General features: G+C 43.9%; 1 long non-coding RNA gene across 1 annotated transcript in view; it reads right to left on the bottom strand.

The window, feature by feature from the left end:
- The window catches only part of LOC111538140, a 48,449-nt gene that overhangs the window by 16,772 nt on the left and 3,719 nt on the right, over window positions 1-27,958 (bottom strand). The gene's annotated exons all lie outside the window — the stretch shown is intronic.

Here is a 27,958-nt window from a genome sequence, read left to right as displayed (position 1 = left end):
AATCCAAGCACTAGGCCTTACTGAGCAAGGGGTCCTGTGGGGCTGCCCAGGCCGCTCACCCAGGAAGCTGGGCCTGCAGGGTCTACAGAGGTGGATTGTTCCTGTCCTTTCTACGTTTGGACTACCCAACTTTAAGGCCCCTGAGGGAGCCCGTATCTAAGTCACCTAAGGGTTCTAAGTGGGGGAAATTCATGTGTGCAGTTGTCAGGGGCTGAAATGATTTTCTGTGCTGGCCTTAACAGATGAAAATGTAATGTCTGGAAATATGGCTGCCATTTTATGACCATGAGGAGATAAGCCTAAGGACCAAAGCTAGCATGTCAAAAGTGGCAGAGCAGAAAGCAGTTGGATCCTCATTATTGAATCACAGGACTAAACAACACTTTAGCTGCCTTGCCTCAAGAGTTTTTACTATATGAGATGATAAATGCCCTTCAAGTTGAATCTACCTTTGGTTGACACTTCTATTAGTGCAGGCAATAGTATCAAATCCCGTAACACAGACATAACCCTCCATTTGCAGGAGCTGTGTCAGCCTTGATGCTGCATCCCCTGTACTTGGAGGTGTGTGTTCTGCAACCTGACTTAGACCACCTTCCTGGTGGAGAGGAACATGGAGGTAAGTGCCTAATCCAGGTCTCTAACTTATCTACCTGCTTTGTTCCCAGTGTAGTAACCACCTCACCCTTCCAGTTGCATTTCAGGCACTTCAGCCAACCAAAGAGGAGCACAATCTCTGTGCCACTTGCCAAGACCAGGAAGGCAAAGAAAACATGGGCCTTGACCTCAAGTTGACCACAGTCAGGCTGGAGAGAAACGTTGACAAAGATTGTCATTAGTGTCTAAGATTCCATTCTCTGGAAAGGAACTGTAATATGGAGAACCAGATTCAGAAGGGTTACCGAGTATTGTTCTCCAGGGATACACCAGTAGGAAGAGAGGAAGATAGAATTGGGAAGAGAGAAATGACCCACACTTGTGGTACAGCTGAGACCTCAGACAATCCCATGTGAAGCTCTGGAGCTGGGGAGACCCTTCAGAGTTGCCCCAAATTACGGTAAATGGGTTGAATCTTCATATCCCTGATCAGCCAGTCATCAGCCATGGGCTGCCCCGGGAGACGGTATAACAGTGGGTGAGACACAGGATGGTTCCCAGTGAAGGACGCAGGGCAGGCTGGGGGTGCCAGGGGGAGGTGGGGCCACAGTCCATGTGCAGTTACAGTGAACAAAGGAAGGCAGCTCTGACATGAATGATGATTGAGACTTTTATTTGCATTAATGAGTGAAATAAAAGTGATATTCCCAGCAGGGGGATGGGCATATTGCCTGAAGAGGGAACCTTGATTAGGCTTTATAATATTCCTATCAGTTAGGTTGACCATATAATTTATCCAAACTAGAACACTTTCAAGAGAGAAAAGGAACGTTATTAATAATTACATCAGTACAACGGTTTCTGTGCACTGTTCTCATTTTACAAATGAGGAAACTGAGGCACAGAAAGGTTGAGAAACAATACCATTTGCTAACCAGCAGTGGCGAAGAGCCAGGGCCAGTTTTCACACTCTGACAGTCTTATTCCAGTGACTAATTCTCAACACTGTAGAGATAGAGTTGGCAGACTTCGCGATGGATTGGCTAAGGGGTCTAAACTGGGAGGGCCAGAAGGGACTCTGGCATTTAGGCTTGAGCAACTGGGAAGATGGTGGGACTCGTGACCTGAGAGGGTGTCAAAGCCGGGAGAGGGGAGGGAGGAAAAGGGGATCTCAGACCTTCAGTGAGTGGCAGTGCAATCACTCTGCTGGCTTTTATTTTTTGAGACAGGGTCTTGCTCTGTCACCCAGGCTGGAGTACAGTGGCACAATCATAGCTCACTGCAGCCTCAAACTCCTGGGTTCAAGGATCCTCCCACTTCAGTCTCCCCAGTAGCTGGACTATAGGCACACGCCGCGAAGCCCAGCGCATACCCCACGCCTGGCTAAATTTTTTATTTTTTGTAGAGACTGGTCTCATTATGTTGCTCAGGCTGCCCCACTGGCTTCAGTGTAATAAGTGGAAACTGAAAGATAGCTTTCTCAAATTATTCATGTTTATTGTAGAATCATCCAATATAAAATAATATCTTATCTAGAATTATTCAGTCTTTCTAAACCAAAGCTTCCTAGTGATGCACCCCCTGCCCCCACACACTTTTTTAGGTTGGGGTAGATAGCCACAGTACCTCACCCTTAGGTGAGTATCTTAAGAGCCTATTGGTGCCCCAATAGCTACGGATGCTGTCTCTTCTCACTGTGGGCTACATTTGCTATAAGGGCTCTCTCAGAGCAAGGAGCTTCCTGGCAGAGGCTCACCCTCTAGCGATGGGACAGGAGACACAGCACGCAGCTCCGTGGCAGCAACAAGGGTGCCTGGGCTACGAAAGCTCAGAGTTCTGCTCCAAGTGGGACATTTCCTTCTGGGATTGGTCCCCCAGTGACATTGCTGCTCATGTCCTTTTGATCTTTTACATGCAAACTTGCAAACCCTCAGGGTTGATCTTATATACTGTGAGTGCACACATTGACTTGGCTATCCCCATCCATTTGGCCGTGGGATTTCCTGATATGCAAATTGGGCAACTCTTAGAACAAGAGCTGATAAAATGTTATGGCCAGAATTGAGACTTAGAGTCCCAAATGATACATTTAAGCATATTGTAGAAGGGAAGCTGAGAAGAGAAGCAAATTTGGAGAGAAAGACTAAGGATTCAGCCCTGCATATGATTAGTTTGAGGTACCAGTGAGGTGTTCAAGAGAAATGTGTGCCCATGAAAGGTTGACTTTGTAGTCTAGGTGTTTAGAGAGATCTTGGTTTTCAATAGAAATTCGGGGATCATAAACTGGTTCATGGTTATTATCTGCCACCTGGAAAGTATTGGCATGGAGAGTAGCTAGAACAGAAATATGAGGCCCTACAGCATTTAAGGGTTGGATACAAGAGGAGGAGCTGGAAAAGGAGTTCGAGGAAGAACAGGCTGGGGCAGAGGGGACCCAGGAGAGATGACTGTCAGAGAATGCCCGGGAGTGGGTTTTAAGGAGGAACAGTCAGTAGAGTAAATGCTGTGGATAGGTGTACAAGAGAAAGTCTCCAAAGCACAGGTGACATTTAGAGATATGCAGGTCACCATGGCAAGGACCAACTTCAGTGAGTGGGGGTTGGGGGGGGCAAAAGCCAGAAGATTGGTTGAAGAATGAGCAAGAATGAGTAATAGGAGTTACAGAGGGTAGATAATTTGTTTAAGAAGTTTCCTGTCAATGGCTGGTGGGGGTGACAAAAAAAAAAGCCCTAGTGGGTGGGGCATGATTTCAAGAGAGACATTTTCAAAGATAAGAGAGCTAAGCATGTTTTTCGCTGATAGGAACTAATAAGGAGATAGAATGGGGCAGGCTGAAGACACAAGAGAGGGATGAAGCATTGAAGAGGCTGAGATCCAGAGAAGGAAGACATTAACGACAAGAATGAACAATTCCCTGCTCCCTCCATGAACGGTGCTTTTGTAGATGTCTGTAAATTCCACAACCCGAAGAATAGGTCAACTAAAAGTACAACTACAAAACCACTCAGCCTGCACCATGAGTGAGTGCCAACTATGAAATAGAGATTCTCAGGGAGAAAACTCAGCACAAAGAAAAGCAGTGGGATGGGGGAAGTCCTCCATCTGTCCATCCATCTATCTGTCTAGCTATCTGTCTATTTATCTGTCTATCCATCCATCCACCCCCTCAGCCACCCATCAATTCATCCATCCATTGATCCATCCATCTGTTCATCTATCCATCTATGCACCCATCCATCCATCTACCCCCTCACCACCAACCTACCCATCCATTCACCCATCCATCTGTTTGCATATGAATGAAAATACGGTGAAATTAAGCAGCACGTAGGACACAGACCTGGAGGGGTTAATGACTGGGAGGGCGAGTGAAGCTAATGTGTGAGTGCTGCTGGCTTCACTCTCTGTGGTCATTAACTTGTTCGTAAGTCTTTACCTCCATTAGCTGGGTGACCAGCAAGCCAGATCAATGGGACCATGGATGTACTGCTCTAGAGCTTTCCTTAGAGCCAAAGTCCAGCTGTCTAGACTTGTGATCTGCCCTTGGGTCAATCTGTGAAGAATAGGCTATGTGGGGTGACCAGAGTTCAGTTAAGAGCTCCAATTTCTTGTCCTAGTTCAGTCATTGCTGTGTGATCTTGAGGATATCTGTGTACCTTCCTATATTTCTGTTTTCTCATTTGTAAAACGGGAGAAATATGGGCAGGCAATAGACGATCCCCAAAGCCCTTTTCAGCTCTGAGGTTAAAAACTATTCTAACCCAGTTAAAAAATGATCAAAGGACTTAAATAGACATTTCTCCAAAGAAGATATACAAATGGCCAACAAGCATATGAAAAGATGTTCAACACGTTAGTCATTAGAGAAATGCAAATCAACACTTCAGTGAAATACTACTTCACACACACTAGGATGGGTATAATCAAAGAAATGGAAAATAGCAAGTGCTGACAAGGATTTGAAGAAACGGGAACCTTTGTATATTGATGGTAGAAATGTAAAATGGTACAGCCAGTGTGGAAAGCAGTTTAGTGACTCCCCAAAAAGTTAAACATAGAATTACCATATGGCCCAGCAATTTTACTTCTAGATATATACCCAAAAGAACTGAAATAAATTCAATTAATAAACACTTAAATAAATACTTGTGTCTAAATAGTCACAGCAACACTATTCACAGTGATCAGCAGGTGGAAACCGCCCAAATGTCCATTGATAAATGAATAAACAAAATGCAATGCAGTACATCCATACAATGGAATAGTATTCAGTTATAAAAAGAAATGAAGCAACTGATACATGCTACACTATGGATGAACCTCAAAAACATTGTGCTAAATAAAAGAAGCCAGGTCACAAATTATATGGCTCCATTTATCTGTCTTTTGTTTGTTGTTTGCTTGTTTGAGACAGGGTCTCACTATATTGCTAGGTTGGCCTCAAATTCCTGGACTCAAACCATCCTCCTGTCTTAGCCTCCTGAATAGCTGGGATTATAGGCATGTGCCATAATGCACAGCAATTACATGGCTGCAAAAATATCCAGAATAGTTAAATCCAAAGAGACAAAAAGCAGGTTGGTAGCTGAAAGGGGTTGGGGAGAAAAAGGAACAGGGAGTAACTTACTGGACAGAGAGTTTTCTTTTTGGGTGATGAATATGTTTTAGAATTGGAAAGAGTGGCGGTTGCACAATAATGTGAATATACTAAGTTCCACTAAATTGTAGGCTTTAAAATGATTAATTTTACGTTAATGTGAATTTTGCCTTAATTTTTTTTTTTTTTTTTTTTGAGATGGAGTCTCTCTCTGTCACCCAGGCTGGAGTGCAGTTGTGCCATCTCAACTCACTGCAACCTTGACCTCCCGGGTTCAAGTGATTCTCTTGCCTCAGCCTCCTGGGTAGCTGGGATTACAGGGATGCACCATCATGCCCAGCTAATTTTTGGTTTTTTAGTAGAGACAGGGTTTCACCATGTTGGCCAGGCTGGTCTCAAACTCCTGACCTCAAGTGATCTGCCTGCTTCAGCCTCCCAAAGTGCTGGGATTACAGGTGTGAGCCACCACACCCGGCCAATTCTAGAATCTCTTCATGAGAAAACAAAACCTATGCAACTCCTTCAAGTCCCTGTTTTGGAATTAGTCCTGGCCACTCCAGGCCACCTCTCCCTCTCTCACATCTGATTAATGGGCTTGGAGTTCACAACACCAGACGTCACATTCCTTCCTTAAAGACCAAGTTCAAAGGTCTCTCTGCCTTCCCTTTCCCCATTTCCATCTCAGGATATCTTTAACCTTTTTCGGAAGACGCCCTTCCCTAAGTGAGTAGAATGGAGACACTTCCTGAGCCCCTATTTTGGGAATTAGCCCAGAGTGTACACAAACAACCACCATATAGGGAGACATTCTTGGGTGAAGCCATTCCATGGCCAGAGGTGAGAGGTGAGACCACAGAGCTTTGAGGAAATGGACACTTTAAAGTTTGGCCAAAGCAGCTGTCCAGGTTTCCTGTGGTCTGAGAAGTGGTGGGGAAGTTGATGTCCCAGCTTTGTGTAGCTGCACGGACATGGATATGGAAATCAGTCACACCCACACTTTTTATCCAAAAGAGGGACCCTTGATCTAATTGATTCATAACCAGGAGGCGCTATTTTCAGCCTCCTTTGGGAGTACAAATGTTAGGCTGGAAGGCAGGGAAAGCGGTGGAGGAACAAAAAAGAATAAACTGGAAATAGGGGAGAGGGCTAAGCAGAAACAGTATGGCTGATTCAGTGGGTGACCTTCAACAAGTCCCTTCACTTCAAATTTAAGTTGAGCTGGTTGGATTAAACTAGACAAAAGGAAGAACATTTTAAATGCCAGTGCAGATGACTTTGTGATTAAACAGAAGCAGTCACGCAGTTCTGTTGATGCTGACACTGCTGAAGGCCTTGTGAAGGGACCTGCAGGTCTTATGAACTGAAGGGGGCCAGGGATCAGCATAGTCACAGGCCATAACACTCATCAGGAGTAAAAGATGATTTCAAGACAATATCATGTAGCAAAAGTCGTGCAAGTGTGAGAGTCTGGTAGGTCTGGACTTGAGCCACTAGTTTTATCCATTAAAGATAAAACACTTGCACGCCTTTTACTACCTTACTTGCTCCATCTACAAAATGGGACACACACACACACACACACATACACACACACACACATATACACATATATATACACACACACATGTATATACATATATACACACATACACACATATATATACACACCCACACACTTCACACACACAAACACACCCACACACTTATTAAGGTTGTGGATATGAGAATAATGAATGTGACTGACTGGAACATAGTAGATTTTAAATAGAATAGTGTCCGTTATTTTCCTGGCTCAGCCCTTCACCTTCTCTCAATGTGAATTTGTCCTGGACGCCAATCAGACCATCATGAGTCAGACCCCTGGAGGGGCCACCCCCTTAGGCATATCAGAAATGTAGGGTGAACAACATTTAGGCACCTTCTCTAGCACCCCTTCTGTACACACCAAGAGCCCCCCCCCAAAAAAAAGAAAAAGCATTCCTGTTCACTTTACTTCTGGGAATGTATCCAAAGGAAATTACTGGGGAAGAAATGAAAAAATCACATATATACAGATACTCCCTGTTATAGGATGGTTTGACTTAAGATGTTTTGACTTTACGATGGATTTATCAAGACATAACCCCATCATAATTAGAGGAGCATCTTTCTTAAAAGGTTAGCTTTTTCTTAAAAGGTTATTTATCATGCACAGCAGAAATGTCTACTAAAAAGTCCAGGAAATATGGCTTGTTGATGCCTAATACTATTAGGTTAGTGTAAAAGTAATTGCAGTTTTGCCATTGCAAGTAGTGGCGAAAACCACAATTACTTTTGCACCAACCTACTATACATTTACGATGATCAATGTGATAACTCTGTAGAAAGATGAAAGCATGTAAATGTCAAGTTTTTAAAAGTTGGCCACAAAACTGCATGTCTACTAGGATATTAACTCTCCAGCTTATAGCTAAAGAGTGCAAGGGGCTGTGGAGAAATGTAAACAGTTGATGCACTGGAGGAATAGTATTATGGGTATAATATTTTTGGCACGATTAAACTGTTTAATAAATATCTTTCTTATCTCTTTTAATGACATGAACTAGATGGTTTCTAAGACTTTAGCACTCTATAGTTAATTTGCTTCTCTTTATTTCCACTTACGTTTCCTCATCTGTAAGATTACCTGGTAGTTTTCTAGCCACAATCCTTAGATTTGTTATCTAGAGCTACATAACAAATTATCCCCAAATTTAGCAGCTTAAAGCAAGCATCTGTTGTCTCATACAGTCTCAAGCATTGGGAATTGAGGGGAGGCTGAGCTGGGTGGTTCTGTTCAGGGTCTCTCACAAGAGTGCTGTCAAGCTGTTGGTTGGAGCTGTAGTCATTTGAAGGCTCAACTGGGAATGAAGGGTCCATTTTCAAGCTCACCACATACTGGCAAAAGTCCTCAGTTCCTTGTCATGGGGTATCTCCTTAGAGCTGCTCAGAGCATGGCAGCTGGCTTCCCTCAAAGTGAATGGGTTGACAGAGAGCCCAAGACCAAAGCTAAGTCTTCTATAACCTAATCTTAGAAGTCACATCCCAGCAGATAGTGAGTTTTTGTTACTGCTGTGTCACAGCAGCATCCATTTTGAGTATTAGCTGAACTTTCTTATACCAGAAGTAGGGTTTGGTCACCCTCGACACATTTTCCAGTTCTCTACCCTCCAGTTCCTCAATGTGGTCATTCCAGATACCTGCCTTACCAGCCACCTCCTGGTGACCACCTTCCCATGGACAGCTAGACACAACCTACTTGACGCACCCCACTGATTCCCATACCCCACATAGAGAGCACAGATATGCTGCAGTGACCACCCTCTCAGTCACAGTATGACTCCATGAAACCTGTGCCTGTTTCCTCTAAACCCACCAATTAGAAATTCCCAGGAGGAAACCTGCTTGGGTAATGCCCTGGACCCAATAACAGCTTGGGCCCACAGGCCCAAGTAGGTAGGTGGGGAGCCTTATAGCTCTCTCTTGCTCCCCACCCATTGTTTGAACACATAATCCTGGATGGCTTCCTACTTCCCATTGGCCCTACGAGGCATGCTGCCTTCTTCTCTATGGGATCTGTGAGTAATAAGCTGCTTCTGTTATTTCATGTGTTTTGCTGTGTCATCTCCTCTGAGTCTCATCCAACTAACACACCCAAACCCAGCTTCTTTCCATCAGGGCTCTCGCGGAGAATGGATATCTTGGTATGAACAAACTGGACAGAGGTCAGACAAGAGCCACAAGGGTATCTGCCAGTGTAAACAAATTTTCAGTGAGAAGGACACCTGGTCATGGGTCTGGCGCTTAGGCATTAGGTCATCTGCCAGAATAAAGATATATCCCATGGAAGGCACACTATAAATACCCATGGCCAGAGCCCTGGAACCACATCACAGCAGGGGTAGAGTTCACAGCCACTCTCATGAGAGTGGGACCTCAAGAGAGAGGGACCTCAAGACCTAACATAGGAAAACACAGCACACACTTCTACCATATGCTATTGGTTGCAGAGAACACTCCTGGAACAATACAGATAGGGAATTACACAGCTGTGAGCACCAGAAGGTGGAGGTCACTGGAGGCTGTGTGTGGGCTGCCATATCACACCATGAAGTCGTGCTTCTATCCTGCATGAATGACAGCTTGTTCCTGTACTCCTCCCATGGACTGGTGGCCTGTTGGACATCACATTATCCAGCACACTGTACTAAATAGGTGCCCAAGAAATCCTTATTGATCAAGTGTATGTTTTTCTGAATGCATTCAGGGCATGCGAGTATTAGAGACAGTGTCTATAATGTATCTGGCTCACCAGATGCACCCCATGAAAAGGCAGATATACTGCTGTCCCCACTAACAAATGAAGACCTTGAAGCTCAATGTACCCAAGGTTATGAGCTGATCCATAGGAGAGCTTAGATTCAAACCCAGGTGGATCTGTCTGACTCTTAAACCCATGCTCTTCCCACTCTACAGGGCTAGTTTCCAAATGAAACTCTCCCTCTTTCAGGCAGGAATTAGGAGCTGTTAGCTCTCACTGATTCTTACATGCCTGCCTACCACTCTACCTATTGCCCACTATGTGCTGGTAAATGTTTAACAACCAGCTCTCTGGGGAAAAAGAAGTCCCGGTCTGTAGCACTTGCTGATTGCCATGGTGTAAATATTCCCACCATGGCCACTTGCAAACTACCAACCTGATGGCCTTGATCAGAGAGTTGGAAAGAGAGACGTGATCTGCCATTGTAAGCCCATATGAGCCACCTCCAGCACACCACTGCCCACTCTGGAAGTATATGAAACTTCTGGAAAAAGACATAGAATGATCCCCAAACCCATTCTGAACTGTTAACATGTTTTTGCCTCTCTAGTTGTTGCTGCTCTGCCTCGTCCTGTGTTAGCCATCTGGTCCATGACGTGCACACAGCATTTGGAGCCTATCATCAACCTGTGCCCCACCCCCACCAAGCCTAGTTCATCTCTACAGCTCTGACCCAGGGCTTGTGTATATGGGGCTTAGCAATACAGACCTATTCCTCAAGCCCTCTCATAGTATGCCCTAGATGAGCTCCCCATATTCCAGAGACCCTCCACCTGACTCCTTTTATATTGCCAGCTGCCTAAAACTCAGTGGGAGTGGCTATGGCTCTACCTAGACCACCATCACCAAGCCTTCGTTTGTGGGAGGTTGAGGAGGCATACATTAATTAGTAGACATCCTAGTATCAGGGCAGTCAAGAGCACACACATCATACACAGATACAGTCCAGAAGAATGTACGAAGCTGACTGGGCTTCACCACTGTCTGAGTCATATCATCTGACCCATAAAATTCCCCAACCCCACAGGAGCATAAGGTTGGGATTTAGGAGTAGCTCTTTCACCCTTGCTCCTTAATTTACACAAGCCTCCTCATATTGCTACTGGGAACAACTCCACCAGGCCACCCACCGCAGACATTGAATGAGCCCCATCTCCCTTCTCTTTACTCTCTCTCCTCATTGCCCCAGGTCCTTCCTCTGAATCTCTGGTCACTCTAGTGCCATCTGGTTTCAGGCTCAAGGAAGAACCCCCAGGAGACCTGCTGATGGAAGAAACCCAGACTTTGTGAGATGTCTGCAGGGGCCTCCTATGAGTGTCATGTGCTCTTTGACTACAAGAGTCTGTGAGTCCGTTTTCTGGGTCATGTTCCTGCATGTCCCATCTTAGCTGTGCAACAGATCTCGACAAGTGGGTGGAGTTGGGGGAAGCCAGCCAGCACCCACTCCGCTGCTCACAACCTGGGCAGATTCTTCTGCTTCCCAGCAGCTCCCAAGAATGCTTATCTCCTTCTGAGACCCAACAGAAGGATGCCGAAGCTCACCTTGAGGACACAGTCCGGTTTCCTACTTGAGGAAAAATTCTGAATCATTTTGTATCTTGAGTTTTCGTGTTCTGTTTTTTTTCTGCCGCTTTTTCTTTTCCCTCTAAGCTTTATGAAAAGAATTTCTCTTGTAGAAATTCTTATAAGGAAATGAAGAGGTTATTGACTTCAAGATAAAGCTTACTGGAAGCCCTCTGATATTTCATTTAGGAAACCCCTCACTGTCGGATATTCTAGACATCCGAAAATTCTATTGCGGGAAGACTTGTTGGACCTTGGAATAAGTCAGCTTTCCTAAGGATGGTTGCTTCCCCCACAGTCTCTTTTCAGACAATGTCATCCACTCACGCCCCTGTCATCTTGGAGAGGATTGTCATTGTTCTCCTTATCTGCAGTTTTATGTAAAACTCTCAGGGGTGGAAGTGAGTGCCCACAAGGTGAGCATCCCAGGACATCCGCAAGCAGAATTTTGAAAACAACAGTCTAAACAAATTAGAACATCATCGTCTAGACTTTGGCAGGCCTGGGGAAACTGACCAAGCCTGAGCAGAGGCTAGAGGACAGGCTAGTGGAGGAAGGCAGATGTCCTGGGGAGGGTGAGACAGACAGAGGGTGGAGTGGGACTAACCAAGGTGGGAAGTCCACATTCCTAGTCAGAGCCCAGATGGACTCCTTGCTATTTTAAAATGTGCCTGGGATCTTGTTATAATGATGGTAAGTTGACAGATGTGGAGATGATGGCCTTGCAAGGAGAGTTCAATATTTCTATTTCTATTTCTTAAGAGGAAGGGATCCGCCACACCATGCAGTGCCATGTCGGGAAGCACCAGTGCTGGTCAGGAGGCAGGAGGAGTGAGGGACAAGCATGACCAGCCCCTGAATCGTGGCTTTTGTGGAAAGGAATGGTCCACACATGGTAAACATTCTAAGTAAGCTTAGAGGACTGAATAGTTGGAATAATTTCAGTGGGCTCTGGACTATGGTGTGATCTCCAGTTGTCTAGTATCTGGCCCTGAGATGATTTAGGATACCGGGAATATTGGCTTGGTATGTAAGGGTCTGATAAAAGAGGTGGTTGCGGTGTGGGCTCTGGACTGGTTGTTTTTATATCAAAGGTGTGCTGGCAGGCAAGTTTTCTGTTATCTCTAGGAATTAGCTAAACCTGGGAGGGGCAGACTCTCCCAGATCTGCAAGGCCTCAAGACATCAACACATCACAAAATACAGAAAATAACAAGCAAGATTAATGCACTCATGCTGGCAAGAGCCAGGCTGATCCGAGGCTTCTGGGATTCCGGGCTCAGGCAGACTGGGGTTCGAATCCTGGCTCTTCTCTCATCGGTTGGTGTGACCGCAGGAAGCTACTGAATCTCTCTGAGGATCAGCCTTGTCTACTGTGTAGTAGTAATACTGGTATCCCACTGCAGTGGGTGAGTCCCAGGCATGGTGTCTGACACACAGCAGGCACTGGAGAAACAGTAACTACCACTGTGATTCTGGGTGAGGGATATCTCATATGGAAGGTTTGTATTTATCTCCATAATATTTCCCCTTGTTAAAATTGGCAGTATCATTTGTCATGGCAAACACCAGAAACAACCTAGATGCTTGTCTACAGAGATTTATTAAATAAATTATGAAACCATCCGTACATGGAAGGTTAGGCAGTATAAATAGTTGAGGAAATGCAATCACAAATGCAATATATGCTTTGTTATTGAGTAAAAAGGACATGTTACAGAATCTAAAATGTCATACCATCAAGTTTAAATGCATATACCCACACACGGAATACTGCCTGGAAGGATAGATAACAAATGATTAGAGGTGATTCTTTGTGAGGAGTTGGAAATGACTGAGGGGCAGAAAACTTTCCCGTTTTTAGTTATCATTCTATTCGAAGTTTTACAAACAAAATGTGTTGTTTACATAAAATCATAAAAAAATCCCCATTTGGGAGAATAAAAATCAAGTTGTTTGAAAGAATGCCCTCTTTCAGCCAGCCCCCATCTGAGTCCTCAGTTGAAGACAGAGATTTGCCAAAGTGTATAGAAACTGCCACATGGTGCCACAGGGGCTTAAGTATCCACTGGCCACCCAGGCAGGTGGGTCCCACTGGTGGGAGCAGCAGCTGGGAGCAGACTGGGTACTCTCACTGTTCAGGGGCTCTGGCCCTCCCTGCCCAGCCCACCTGAGTCACCGGTAACATTGTGGCATATTTTTATTGTATTTACATGGCAAAAATTCTATGTAATGATACATACATTTCCCAGCTTTGCATTCAGGAATGTCCATCAGTAGTTTGAAACTGGCCATAGGAGAATTTACGCCACAGGAATCAGCAAATGCTACAAATAAAAGCTTGACTTGTTATTTTGTTGATTGTCTACTAGTAAAAATAATGGGTGTTATTTTGCGGATAACAAGGTCCAAAATAATGGGTGTTATTTTGGGGAAGTGTTAATAATGCGGATTCAACTTAAAAGAGTGCTGTGTCTGTACCTGTTATATTGTGAATTATACAAAAAAGAAAAAGAGAAAATATTCCTCCAGTATTCAAAACCCATTTAATAATCCAGCAAAAAAGTAATTTATGCCATTGATAAATGAGTGAAGTTCTGGCACGTGTCTTCCTTGTTTCGCTTTCATCTTACTCATTATGAAATGAAAATAATCACTGTTCATGGCAGGACTATATTCCTTTGTCATTCACAACTGTAGATTGACTATGGCCTGAAAAAAGCTTTCTGTAAGAATCTATTGTTATAAAGCTGGAGGCATCAGGTTATCTGACTTCAAACTATACCACAAGGCTACAGTAAACAAAACAGCATGGTTCTGGTACAAAAACAGACACATGAACCCAGAAAAAAAAGCCACACACCTACAACCATCTGATCTTCAAAAAAGCCAACAAAAGCAAGCATTGGAAAAAGGACTCTTTACTTAATAAATGGTGCTGGGATAACCAGTTAGCCATGTGCAGGAGATTGAAGCTGGATCCATTCCTTATACCATATACAAAAATCAACTCAAAGTGGATTTAAGACTTAAATGTAAAACATAAAACTATATGGAAAATAACCTGGAAATACTATTCTAGACATAAGTTCTGGGAAATATTTCATGATAAAGATGCCAAAAGCTATTGTGACAAAAACAAAAATTAGCAAATGCAACATAATTAAACTAAAGAACTTTTGCACAGCAAAAGAAACTATCAACAGAATAAACAAACAACCTACAGAAAGGGAGAAAATATTTGCAAACTGTCATGCACGTCTGTGTGAAGAGACCACCAAATGGGCTTTGTGTGAGCAACATGGCTGTTTATTTCACCTGGGTGCAGGCAGGCTGAGTCTGAAAAATGAGTCAGAGAAGGGAGATAAGGGTGGGACCATTTTATAGGATTTGGGTAGGTAAAGAAAAATTACAGTCAAAGGGGGGTTGTTCTCTGGCGGGCAGGAGTAGGGGTCACAAGGTGCTCAGTGAGGGAGCTTTTTGAGCCAGGATGAGCCAGGAAAAGGAATTTCATAAGATAATATCATCTCTTAAGGCAAGGATGGCCGCATTTTTCACTTCTTTTGTGGTGGAATGTCATCAGTTAAGGTGGGGCAGGGCATTTGCACTTCTTTTGTGATTCTTCAGTTACTTCAGGCCATCTGGGTGTATACGTGTATGCGTGCAAGTCACAGGGGATGCAGTGGCTTAGCTTGGGCTCAGAGGCCAGACACAAACTATGCATCCAACAAAGTCTAATATTCAGGATTTATAAGGAACTTAAATAAATTTATAAGTGAGAAACAACTCCATTAAAAAGAGGGCAAAGGACATGAACAGACACTCTTTCAAAAGAAGACATATGCATGACCAACAAGCTTATGAAAAAATGCTCAATGTTGCTGATCATTAGAGAATTTAATTCAAAACCACAATGAGATACCATCTCCCACCAGTCAGAATGGCTATTATTAAAAAGTCAAAAAACAACAGATGCTGGTGAGTTTTCAGAGAAAAAGGAATGCTTTTACACTGCAGGTGGGAATGTAAATTAGTTCAGCCTTTGTGGAAAGCACCATGGTCACTTTTCAAAAAACTTTAAAAAGAATTACCATTTGACCCAGCAATCCCATTATTGGGCATATATCCAAAAGAATGTAAATCATTCTGCCATAAAGGCCCATGCACATTTATGCTCATTGCAGCACTTTTCACAATGGCAAACACATGAAATCAACCTAAGTGCCCCTCGACGTAGGCTGGATAAAGAAAATGTGGTACCTATTCACCATGGAATACTATGCAGTCATAAAAAAGAATGACATCTTGTACTTTGCAACAGCATGGATGGAGCTGGAGGCCATTATCCTAAGCAAACTAAGGCAGGAACAGAAAACCAAATATCACATGTTCTCACTTATAAGTGGGAGCTAAACATTGAGTTCACATGAACACAAAGAAAGAAGTAACAAACATTAGAGCTTATTTGTGGTTGGAGGTGGACGGAGGAAGAGGAGAAACTACCTGCCAGGTACTGTGTTTATTATCTGGGTGATAAAATAATCTGTACCCCCACCTCCCATGACATGCAATTTACCATATAACAAACATGTACGTGTACCCTGGAACCTAAAATAAAAGTTAAAATAAATAAAAAACAACATAAAATAATCTATTATTATTATGGAATTTACATTAGAGTCCTGCATATTTTTAATTATTTGTAAATTGTGTCCTACACATTCTTTGTATCACTAGATATATAATAAACATATGTACATGTATAATTACACATACTTTTTGTGGATTGCTGATTGTTAAATATTTACCAGCACATCACTGCTCAGACTCCATTCCTGGTAATAATTGATCAGCCAAAGCATTGGTATTTTTTAAATCTATCCCCTGCTACTAGCATGCAGAGGAGTTGAGACTCACTACCCTAGAAGGGGGTGGCAAAGAAGAGGAAACTACTAGCCTCTGGCCAAACATGAGCCCCCCCGCTCCAATGGGTGCAGTTCAGAGTCTGAGCACTTTGGGGTTAGAGAGAGGGCAGCAGGTTTTAGGGAGCGTAGTCCTCTATTAAATAAGTCTGGCCTGTGGGTTCTTCTCGCTCTAATACAGTGGATCACAAGAACTTCCCCCTGGACTGAGAGTTTCTTAAGAGACAGGGCTATCTTATTTATCCCTGAAGACCTGGCAAATGGTGGATGCTTCTTGGGTGTTGAGCAAATGAATTAATAAGTTGTATTAAGATACAGTTATTCCAAACATCCAATAATAATACTTTGGATAAATCAATTATGGTACCAAATTCAAAGGATTACTCTGCAACCATTAAAAATGATATGTAGTGAAATAAGCAAATGCTCATGACATACTGTAATTGCAAACAGAAAGCTACAAAATAACATATAAATTATGAGCACAGCTTTGTTTTACAAGAAAACACACAAAATTTATTCCTGAGTTTGACAGGGTATAAAATCAACTTCTGGCTTGTGTTTGATTCATTTTGGAGAAACAAGTGCTTCCTGACTCTTTGGACTTTTACTGAAAACTCAGTCTCCAAGGGAAGAATTTGTTTAGTTCATGATTATTTTCATAGTCATGGTATGGACTAGAAAGTGGGTGCTGGGATTTGGGGTAATGTTTTGCCACAGGGAGTAAAAGAGTCCTCCCTAAAGGCAGCCCCCTGCACTGTGGTATATTCACATAGGACATCTCACCAATTTAGATGTTTAGACATGACATCCACATGTTGTACCAGAACATACAGAAGTATGATTCTGCTATTGAGTGGATTAGGACTCATCTGTGATTAATCTTTTAAATTTTTGATCTTTTGAATTGTTAAATGTAATCTTTTAGTTTTCATAACATTGATTGCCCACAGCTAAAAGGTGGGGAAGCACAGTGACCATCATCCCAGAGTTAGGAAGACTGAAAGGAAAGCTAAACTAGTTCCTTGAAAAGTCATGTAAACTATGTGGAATTCCTCCTGGATGCATCCAGAAACTACTGGCTGGGACTGAGCAAAGAGAACAGCTATTTAACATGCTTAGCAACACTCTGGAACTCAAATACACTTTACCAAATAAATCACTCAGCATTGTTCTAGGCCTGGGGCTCCCCTGGCACTGCAGGACAAACATGACTGTGTCCCTGTGCCAAGAATGAGAAAACATAGCCAGCCAGTTCCCTCTGGAGCAGGACATGAATTGGCAGTGTATGAAATTGGTCTTAGCTCATTCCTCAAGACCTTCCCTGCCCAGTCACTCAGTGTGTGGAAGTGGAGAGTGTTTAACAAACAGGGTAGAGTTAACTTCCAACACAGGGGTAAAAACTCCCAGGCCACCCCACTCTGCATCCTGTGGTGTACAACTACAGGAACTCATCAAGGACAAAACACCACCAAGAACCCAAAGATGCAAGTAAGAGTTAAGTCTGACCTCACATGTCCCCCGGCATGCAGCAACTCAAGCAAACACGTCCACTAAATCTGAAAAAATATATTTGATAGAATGTTTACCCTTCCTGGTGACCCCAGAAAATGTGGGCCCTTTACAATGTTGAGAAGGAAATGTGCCTTCACACCAGTTTTACGGCCTGGTTCATTTCATTTTGCATTTTAAACATTTACTTTGTTGACTTTCTGTCTTAATGACCTGTCTAGTGCTGTCACTGAAGTATTGAAGTCTCCTACATTATTATATTGCCATCTATCTCATTTCTTCTGTTCAGTAGTAGTTGTTTTATAAATTTGGGAGTTCCAGTGTTTTTATATATACACACACACACACACACAGACACATATGTATAGCTACAAAATATATATGTATATATGTATAGCTATATATACATGTATGTATATATAAAACATATATATATATATGCGTGTGATATTTTCCTGTTGGACTATTCCTTTTATCATTATATAATGTCCTTCTTTGTCTTTCTTCACTGTTGTTGCTTAAAAGTCAGTTTTGTCTGATATAAGAATAGCTACGTCTACTCTCTTTTGGCTTCCATTTGCATAGAATATTTTTTCCACACATTTACCTTAAGTTTATGTGAGTCCTTATGTGTTGGTTGAGTCTCTTGAAGACAGCAGACACTTGATTGGTGGATTTTTATCCCTTCAGCCATTCCATATATTTTAATTGGAGCATTTAGGCCATTTACATTCAATGCTAGTATTAAGATGTGAGGTACTGTTCTATCCATTATGTTAGCTGTTGCCTTAATACCTTGTGGTTATTTCCATTGTTTTATTGTTTTATAAGCCCTGTGAGATTTATGCTTTAAGTAGGTTCTATTTTGTTGTATGTCAAGGTTTTGTTTCAAGATTTAGAACTCCTTTTAGCATTTCTTATAGCGCTGGCTTAGTAGTGGCAAATTTTCTCAGCATTTGTTTGTCTGAAAAAGACTATCTCTCCTTCATTTATAAAGCTTAGTTTCACTGGATACAAAATCCTTGACAGACAATTATTTTGTTTCAGGAGGTTGAAGATGGGATCCCCCATCCCTTCTGGCTTATAAGGTTTCTGCTGAGAAGTCTGCTGTTAATCTGATAGGTTTTCCTATAGATTATCTGATGCTTTTGTCTCAAAGCTCTTACGATTCTTTCTTTCATCTTGACTTTAGATAACCTGATGACTATGTGCCTAGGTGATTGTCTTTTTGTGATGAATTTTCCAGGTGTTCTCTGAGTTTCTTGTATTTGGAGGTCTAAATCTCCAGCAAGGCCAGGGAAGTTTTCCTCAGTTATTCCCTCAAGTTTTCCAAACTTTTAGATTTTGCTTCTTCTTGAGGAACACCAATTATTCGTAGGTTTGGCCATTTAACATCCCAAATTTCTTGGAGGTTTTGTTCATTTTTAAAATATTTTTTGTTTGTCTTTGTCTGCTTGGGTTAATTTGAAAGCCTTGTCTTCAAGCTGTAAAGTTCTTCTACTTGCTCTAGTCTATTGCTGAAACTTTCCACTGCATTTTGTATTTCTCTAAGTGTGTCTTTCATTTCCAGAAGTTGTGATTTTTTTTTCTTTATATCTATTTCTCTGGAGAATTTTTCATCCATATCCCGTATATATTTTTTTAATTTCCTTAAGTTGTTTTTCACCTTTCTCTGGTATCTCCTTGAGTAGCTTTAATAATCAACCTTCTGAATTATTTATCTGGCAATTTGGAGATTTCTTCTTGGTTTGGATCCATTGCTGAAGAGCTGATGTGATCTTTGGGGGGTGTTATAGAACCCAGTTTTGTCATAGTACCAGAATTACTTTTCTGATTCCTTCTCACTTGAGTGGGGCAAGGCCTGCTGTTCAGATTCTTTTGTCCCATGGAGTGATCCTTTGATGTGGTGCCCTTCCCCTTCCACTTCCCTTTCCCCTAGGGATGGGGCTTCCTGAGAGCTGGACTTCAGTGATCATTATTGCTCTTCTGGGTCTAGCTACCCAGTGGGGATACCAGGCTCTGGGCTTGTGCTGGAGGATGTCTGCAGAGTCCTGTGATGTGATCCATCTTCACGTCTTCCAGCTGTGGATACCAGCACCTGCTCTGTGAGAGTCTTTGGTTGCAGATATGTTTAGTGTGCTGGCTTTCTTGAATGCTGCTTGTGCTAATGGTGAGGTTTCATGTGAACAGCCTCAGGACCTCTGGTTAGCCAGGATATTGCAGGCAGTGAAATTAGGTGTTTTATTCTTCTTCCTGGGATCGAAGTTATTCTGTCCTGAGTTGTTATAATGACCTGAGTTGGTTGGCCTCCAGCCAGGAGGTGCTGCTTTCAGGAGAGCACCAGCTGCAGTAGTACTAGGAGGCTCTAAGCTCTCTAAGCTTGCCCAAAGATGGCCAGGGTAAGTATTTTGATTTCTCAGACAACGGATAGGGCCATAAAGCTCCCAAGAGTTTCTGTGTTTTGTGCTTGGCTACGAGGGCAAGTAGGGAAATACCATCAGGTCCAGGCAGGGTTAGGCAGGTCTGGGTTCACACTCATCTTGGGGATGGCTTACCATGGCCACTGTGGGGACTAGGGGAGTGGCTCTCAGGCCAATGGGGTTAGTTCCAGAGGGGATTATGACTGCCTCTTCCATGTCACGTAGTTTGCCAGGGAAGTGGGGGATAGTCGGTAGCGAGAAGCCTCACCCAGCTCCCATGTAGTTGGTAAGACTGGTCTTGCTCTTGCAGTGCCCCACTCAGGCCTTGCCCCAGGCCATGAGCTACCCCACTGAGAAAGCAAGTACAGCTTTCAGACCTTGCCCCTCACCCCTCCCATCTGCCCGCTCTGACAGTGGCCTCCCAAAGTGCTGGGATTACAGGTGTGAGCCACTGCGCCCAGCCAGTTATTCATTTTTAGACAGTGTATTTTGGTGCACAGAGGCTTTGATTTTGATAAAAATCAAAATATTTAAGTGAATGGCCTGATAAGTGAATGGCCTGACACCTGTAATCCCTTTGGGAGGCCAAGGCAGGTGGATCACGATGTCAGGAGTTTGAGACCAGCCTGACCAACATGGTGAAACCCCGTCTCTACTAAAAATACAAAAATTAGCCAGGTGTGATGTCATGCACCTGTAATCCCAGCTACTCGGGAGGCTGAGGCAGGAGAACTGTTTGAACCTGGGAGGCAGAAGTTGCAGTGAGCCAAGATTGTGCCACTGCACTCCAGCCTAGGTGACAGAATGAGACTCTGTTTCAAAAAGAAAAAAGAAAAAAGAAAAAAAGAAAGAAAGAAACAGAAAAAGAAAAAAAAAATGAATAACCCAGCCAAAGCCTGGAAGAAAATATTTTTATAACATATATCTGATGAAGCATTAGAACCCAGGATATATTTTAAAACTTCTATATCTCAATAACAAAACTTCTATATCTCAATAACAAAAAGACAACACCACAAAATTTTAGCAAAAGATTTAAACAAACACATTTCACAAAAGAAGATAGACAAATGGCTGATAAGCATATGACAAAGTATTCAACATTTAAATTAAAGTATTCAACATTTAAATTAAAACCACAATTACAAATTAAATGCAAATTAAAACCACAATTACATACCATTCACAGTCCTCGAAGAGCTGAAAGTTTACAAGTCTGACAAAACCAAATGTTGGCAAACATGGAACAACCAGGACTCTTGTATACTTAAGCAGTATACATTCACATGCTATAAATTATTACTGTATTTGCATACACAACTTCTTATAAAGTGCAGCATATGCTTACCTTATAATTGGAAATTCTGCTCCTAGGTATTTACCCAGGAAAAAAATGAAAGCATGTATCACAAAACTTCTGCATAAGAATGTTTTCAGTAGTTTTATTTAAAATATCCCCAAACTAAGGCTGGGTGCAGTAGCTCATGCCTGTAATCCCACCACTCTAGGAGGCTGAGGCAGGCAGATTACTTGAAACCTGGAGTTTGAGACCAGCCAACATGGAGAAACCCTGTCTCTACTAAAAATACAAAAATTAGCCGGTTGTGGTGGCACAGGCCTGTAAACCCAGCTACTTGAGAGGCCAAGGTGAGAGGATCACTTGGACCTGGGAGGCGGAGGTTGCAGTGAGCCAAGTTTGCACCACTGCACTCCAGCCTGGGTGACAGAACGAGACCCTGTCTCAAAATAAAATAAAATATAAAATATCCCCAAACTAGAAACAACCCAAATGAACATCGACAGGCAAATAGATAAATAAGTGTAGTATTTTATTACAATGGGATATTACTCAGCCAACATATACAACACAGTGGAAAATTCTCACAGACATATTGAACAAAAGAAGCCACACACAAAAGACCACACAATGCCTGATTCCTTCTACATGAAGTTTGAGGACATTATACTACTAATCTATGGTAGTATAAATAAGAAAGTGGCCACCCGCACGATTCTACAAAGCACTCGTGCCCAGCTCCCTCCTCCAGTGGAAGGACAAGGATGTACAAACCAGTATATGAAAAGCCCAGTTCCTAGGCTAGTTGGAGCACTAGGATGGGAATGTGGAGACCTGGGCTCTTTTTATGGCATTACCATAAACTCCCTGCGTGTCCCCAGGTAGGTATGTTCCATCTCTCAGGCTCATTTTTGTCATCCCTACATCAGCAACCTTGTGCTCGTGGGAGGGCTGCGGCTGGGGAATAAATGGGTGCTGGAGCTTCTAGGTTATTGACTCTAATTTTGTCCTCAGAGGGAGTGTGGCGTTGAGGCCCAAGAGCCAGCCTTTGGACCAGCATCACAGGTGACCCTAGTGTAGTTACTCTAAGAATCAGACTTGCAGATTTCCAAGTTACCCTTCCCAGTTTCAAAATTCTGTGATTTCACCTTCTGCTAAGTGTAAAAGAGCATTTTCTTGAGGAGTCCACGTAGATGAGAAGGCAACCCTGGCAGTGGGCCTAATGTGCATACAGAGAGATCCCCAGAGACCAGCTGTCAGTCTGGAGGCAATGATTGCAGAAGCATAATGACATTAGCCTCCGAAAGGCAGCTGCAGAATCCTATCCTTTGCAAGGCTGATCGCCTTTGGGACTTACACTTCCTGGATTGAGGCAGGCAGTGGCCCAGGATGCGGCTCAGAGAGCTGAGAACTATGTGGCAGGTCTATTAGCTGGAAAACCTCCCCACCCCAGCTAATGAATTGTGCCAGGCCTGAAACCTGGGAATGAGAAGAGCCAGCCACCTGCAGCACGCCACAACCCCTTTCCTGGGTAGGTAATAGCTGGTTCCTGCAGAAACGAGTTGTATTAGCACAAAGAGTGGATCCCAAGAAGAAACCAGGAGTTGGATGGAAAAAAACATAACTGTATTCTTATTTACTACATATATATATATATTTGTTTTGTCTTGTTTGAGACGGAGTCTCGCACCGTGGCCTGGGCTGGAGTGCAATGACGTGATCTTGGCTCACTGCAACCTCCACCTCCTGGGTTCACGCATTTCTCCTGCCTCAGCCTCCCGAATAGCTGGGATTACAGGTGCACACCACCACACTCGGCTAATTTGTTGTATTTTTAGTAGAAACGGGGTTTCACTATGTTGACCAGACTAGTCTCGAACTCCTGACCTCATGATCTGCCCACCTCAGCCTCCCAAAGTGCTGGGATTACAGGCGTCAGGCCATTCACTTAAATATTTACAGCTCCGCAAACACTATTAGTGCTGCCTTAATCATCCATTCTCCTAGGGGCACATGGAGGCTTTAAAAAACTACATTTTGAAATACGGCATTGTTGAGAAAACTATCTGAAGTCCCACACCGAAGAGTTAAATGAAGCTCGGTTTTGAGATGGGAGCAGCCAGTCGAGCAGAAGGGCCGTAGGTGACAGAGACAAAGGCTTGTGGCCCAATTTGGGGAGAATTGGTTGCTGTTGGGCTTTGACATGGAATCTGACTCAAGAAGAATGGAGTTGGAGTCTCTGCAAACATAAAGCACAGCCAAGGATGAGGATGAGCAGAGGTAGGAGGGCTCTGGAAGGCATCTGGTAGACCCTGAGGTTGGCAGCCCATCATTTCACCCAACTGATGAACCTGACAATTGGCACATGGCATTCCGCTGGTGACGATGATCTGTCAAGGGGTGCACACGTCCCCTAAATTGGCCCAATCAGATTCAAGAAAAACTTGACAAGACTTGGAAAAGAGGTTTCTTAATCTTCTCCATGTGGGTGTGGAGAAGGCCTTTGGGAGACTGAGGCAGGCAGATCACTTGAGGCCTGGAGTTCAAGACAAGCCTGGCCAACATGGCAAAACCCTGTCTCTACTAAAAATACAAAAATTAGCCAGGCATTGTGGCACAGGCCTGTAAACCCAACTACTCAGGAGGCTGAGGTGAGAGGATCGCTTGAACCTGGGAGGTGAATAAGGAAGCAGACTGACCCTGTTGTCACTGGCTGCCACCCCACAACCACTAGAAGGACCAGCCTCAGGGTGACATCAGTACTGAGAATGGAAGAGCAAGAGACCAGAAAGGACCTGTCCCCTGATGCCAGCATCAAGCCACAGAGTGTCCTGTACCTGAAGACTCCCCTGCCTCTACACTGTGAGCTATGTGAGGTGCGATTCCTTATGGTTTAGCCCTCCTTTTTTTGAGACAGAGTCTTGCTCTGTCACCCACACTAGAGTGCAGTGGCATGATCTCAGCTCACTGCAGCCTCTGGCTCCCGGGTTCAAGCGATTCTCCTGCCTCAGCCTCTCGAGTAGCTGGGATTAAAGGTTCCTGCCACCATAACAGGCTAATTTTTATATTTTTAGTAGAGAGGGGGATTTCACCATCTTGGCCAGGCTGGTCTCGAACTCCTGACCTCGTGATCCACCTGCATCAGCCTCCCAGAATGCCAGGATTACAGGCGTGAGCCACCGCACCCGGTTTAGCCCCTTTTTAATCAGGTGTCTTTTCTAGGCTGCAAAACAAAAGCCTCCTGGCTGGTACAACATCCTACAGAAGAAGTTGTACACGGAAATGTGGACAGGAGCCTCACAGAGAAGCCTAATGAGTAAAGCAGGCCAGTGCACAGGAACCTATCATGTTTGTTTCAAACGTTTACAAAATGTCAGTTTTGATGGTATTTTTTTCTGCAAAGACACACTTGATTTGCATATTAAGTATGAGGAATATTCTTCCATTCCACCAGGAAAAAATTCTCGCCCATGTTTTATAAAACCTAAAGCTCTCTCAGTGTTCATTTTCTATTTTTGAAAAAAAGTACAGGTAGGAGAAATATCTCACATTTGTCTTCAAGAAAAAGAAAATTCAGCATGGGTGCGATGGTAAATTGTTAGAGCCACATGGCCTCCATGTGAAGGAGACAATAGAGAGTGGTGGGGACTGGGGCAAAAGGGAGAGCTCATGGCCCATCTAAAGGGCTCAGCAGCTGGTGACATGTAGGACTGTGGTCCTAGGGTCATCTGTCTCTACTAAAAATACAAAAATTAGCCGGGCATGGTGGCATAGGCCTATAAACCCAACTACTCGGGTTTCTTTTGATTCTTCAACATAAGGTGTAACATCCAATTTGTATGGGAATTCTCCAGACTTTTCCATTTTTTAAAAAGCAGATCAACACTGTGTGAGCCAAACGTCATAAATCTGAAGTTGTTTATGCTTGGCTGAGGCTCGGCATAGCAGCTCTCATGCTGCACGTAACAGGCCCAGCATCTCCAAATATGTGGCCAACTAGGTACTACGTGTGTCATCACACTGTTATTTATAACACTGGCAATGTGGAAACAACCTTAATTTCTACAACAGAGATTAAGTAAACTATGGCAAATCCACTTAGTGGAAGATTATGCAACTGTTTAAAGAAGCTATTTACAAAGAGTAACTTGAGAGAAACACGTATGATACAATGTCAACCGGGGAGAAAGAGTCTGCAGAGCTGTGTACGAACTTGATTACAACTCTGACAAAGAATACAAAAGAGAGCAATGCCTTAAAAATTAACTCTGAAAGTAAACAAACCAGATACTAACAGGAACTGTCTCTAGGTGGAGAGAATATTGCTCAATCTTCATTTACTTATACTTTTCTGAACTTTGCAAGTTGTCTATAATTTTATAATCATGAAAGAATAAACTTGGTTTCTAAAGCACTAGGGTGATGACTTCCCAGAGCCCTGTCTTCATCCACATCACCCTCAGCAGGCCAAGTTCAGCTGGGTTCAGGTCTGCAAACTTTTCCAAACCAGCAATTTTGTGCCATACTCTGGTCGAGGCATGGAGGGTGGAGCCGAGTCAGAGCCAGTCTCTGTCCTGGAGGAGCCCACAGACCAGTTACATAAACCAGATAACTTTATTTATTTATTTATTTTTGAGACAAAGTCTGGCTCTGTCACCCAGGCTGGGGTGCAGTGGCCGGATCTCAGCTCACTGCAACCTCCGCCTCCCGGGTTCACGCCATTCTCCTGCCTCAGCCTCCCAAGTAGCTGGGACTACAGGTGCCCGCCACCTCGCCCGGCTAGTTTTTTGTATTTTTAGTAGAGATGGGGTTTCACCGTGTTAGCCAGGATGGTCTTGATCTCCTGACCTCGTGATCCGCCCGTCTCGGCCTCCCAAAGTGCTGGGATTACAGGCTTGGGCCACCGCGTCCGGCCCATAAACCAGATAACTTTAAAACCAGGTAGTGAGAAGACAGACAGCTCAGAACACCACCTGGGACCCAGAGATTGGATGCTGGCCTGATCTTTAGATGAGAGATGAGAAGACAACATCTTGGCTGAGTTGGGAGGGCTTCTAAGAGCCCTCTAGCTGAATAAACGTAGCAGTGGGGTCCTAGGAGAAGATCCTCATGGTTCAAAGGCACAGAGGCAGGAACCAACCTGGCCCACACAGAGAACCAACTTACCTGGGGAATAATGAAGGCCAGGCCTCATGTGTGGGCCTCAAACTCCTCAGATCATCTGTCTTGGGTGCTGTTGGGGGTGAGTCAGGTTGCATGAGTCTCTCTCCCTAGGGTGTGTGTCAGTCATCCACTTGAGTCTTAAGTCACCTTTGGGTCACCCAGGTTCAAGAACAGAGGCTCTGCCATTGGTCAGTTCAACTGCATCCTCGCATCTAAGGGGTGGGGTGGCCTAAGCACAAAGCAAGGTGCCTGTCCTCCCAATACACCTGGATATCCACTGCGACAAGTTACATGGCACTGTTTTGGGGGAGTCTGATTCTGGGGAGACCCTGAGACCATCAGTGTAGTTGCCTCAACCATTGTCCAAGATGGGAAGGAGAGAAGGAAGGAAATAAACATTTCCGGGCACCTGCCAAAATACATACTATCACACTTTCTGGCACTTTGCTAATTGTTTTTATACATACTACCTCGCTTAATCCTAACCCAGTGAGGTAGGTATAATTGTCTGCTTCAAAGCTGGACAAGCATGCCTCAGACGGGGCAGGTAGCTTGCCTGAAGCCACACAACTAGTAAGTGGTGGAGCCAGGACTAGAACCAGGCGTCCCGCCTTCCAGGTGTGGGCTCTTCTCACCAGTCCACATGACCTCAATGACAGGGACTGGGTTTACAGACTAATTGAGCTTCCTTCACTCCATAATTGAGTGTTCGTCTGGACTCCTTTGCCAAGCATTTTAGGACCGGAGCTGCTATGAACACTGTCTGTCTAAGCAACCTGGACTTTTGAGCCATTTCCACTCTCAATTGCTCCTCCACAGGGCACCTGTCTTCTGGGGAGGGAAAGAGTGTGTCAACACAACTGGAGAATGTCACAGCAGAGCTGATGCTAGGCTCATGATTCCTGGGATGCTGTCTCTCAGGCATGGCATAAAGATTCCAGAACTCTCCTTCTCTACTTTCCTATAGGTTAGAGGCAAGCTTCTGATTTGTTGGCAAGGCAACATTTAACCCTTCTAAGAAAAGTCAAATGACGTGGCAGTGAGATGGGGAACAGGCACCCAGGGGAGGCAGCCAGGTATGGCGGACAAGCCGTCCACGGGCCACAGAGGGAGGCTTTTACATGATGCTGGACAAATCATGGTGTTCTCTGGGCCTTAAGGACTAGGACTGAATTGGAGCCAAGGCTTTCAGACTTGGGGAGGGAGGAAGAAGTCATCTGTAGCACTTGTTACAAACTTGCAGCCCCTCACTCTCTTTAGATTGTCCATTTTAAACACTCTGCCCAGGGGAGTCTCAGAAAAGGTGATCCATAAAAAATCTTAGTCTGTGGTCTGAGCTCCTCTCAGGCTCCTGACCTGCACTCAAGTCGGTCTGCTTGACTCGTTTGCTCTTATTTTCCTTAGATGTCTCCAACTAGAAGTGTTCTAATCAGAACTTCCAAGTCTTTCAGGCCACCCTCTACCCCCACCCAGCCTCACCTCCCACAGGCTTCCCCAAGTCTGCCTTGGTTCCTCTCTTTCCTGCACACTCCACATCCAATTCATCAGC

This window comes from Piliocolobus tephrosceles, chromosome 6, assembly GCF_002776525.5.
Source record: "Piliocolobus tephrosceles isolate RC106 chromosome 6, ASM277652v3, whole genome shotgun sequence".
In the NCBI taxonomy this organism is placed as follows: Eukaryota; Metazoa; Chordata; class Mammalia; order Primates; family Cercopithecidae; genus Piliocolobus; species Piliocolobus tephrosceles.
The sequence above is the reverse complement of the archived record's forward strand: the minus strand, read 5'-3'. Positions and strand labels throughout refer to the sequence as shown.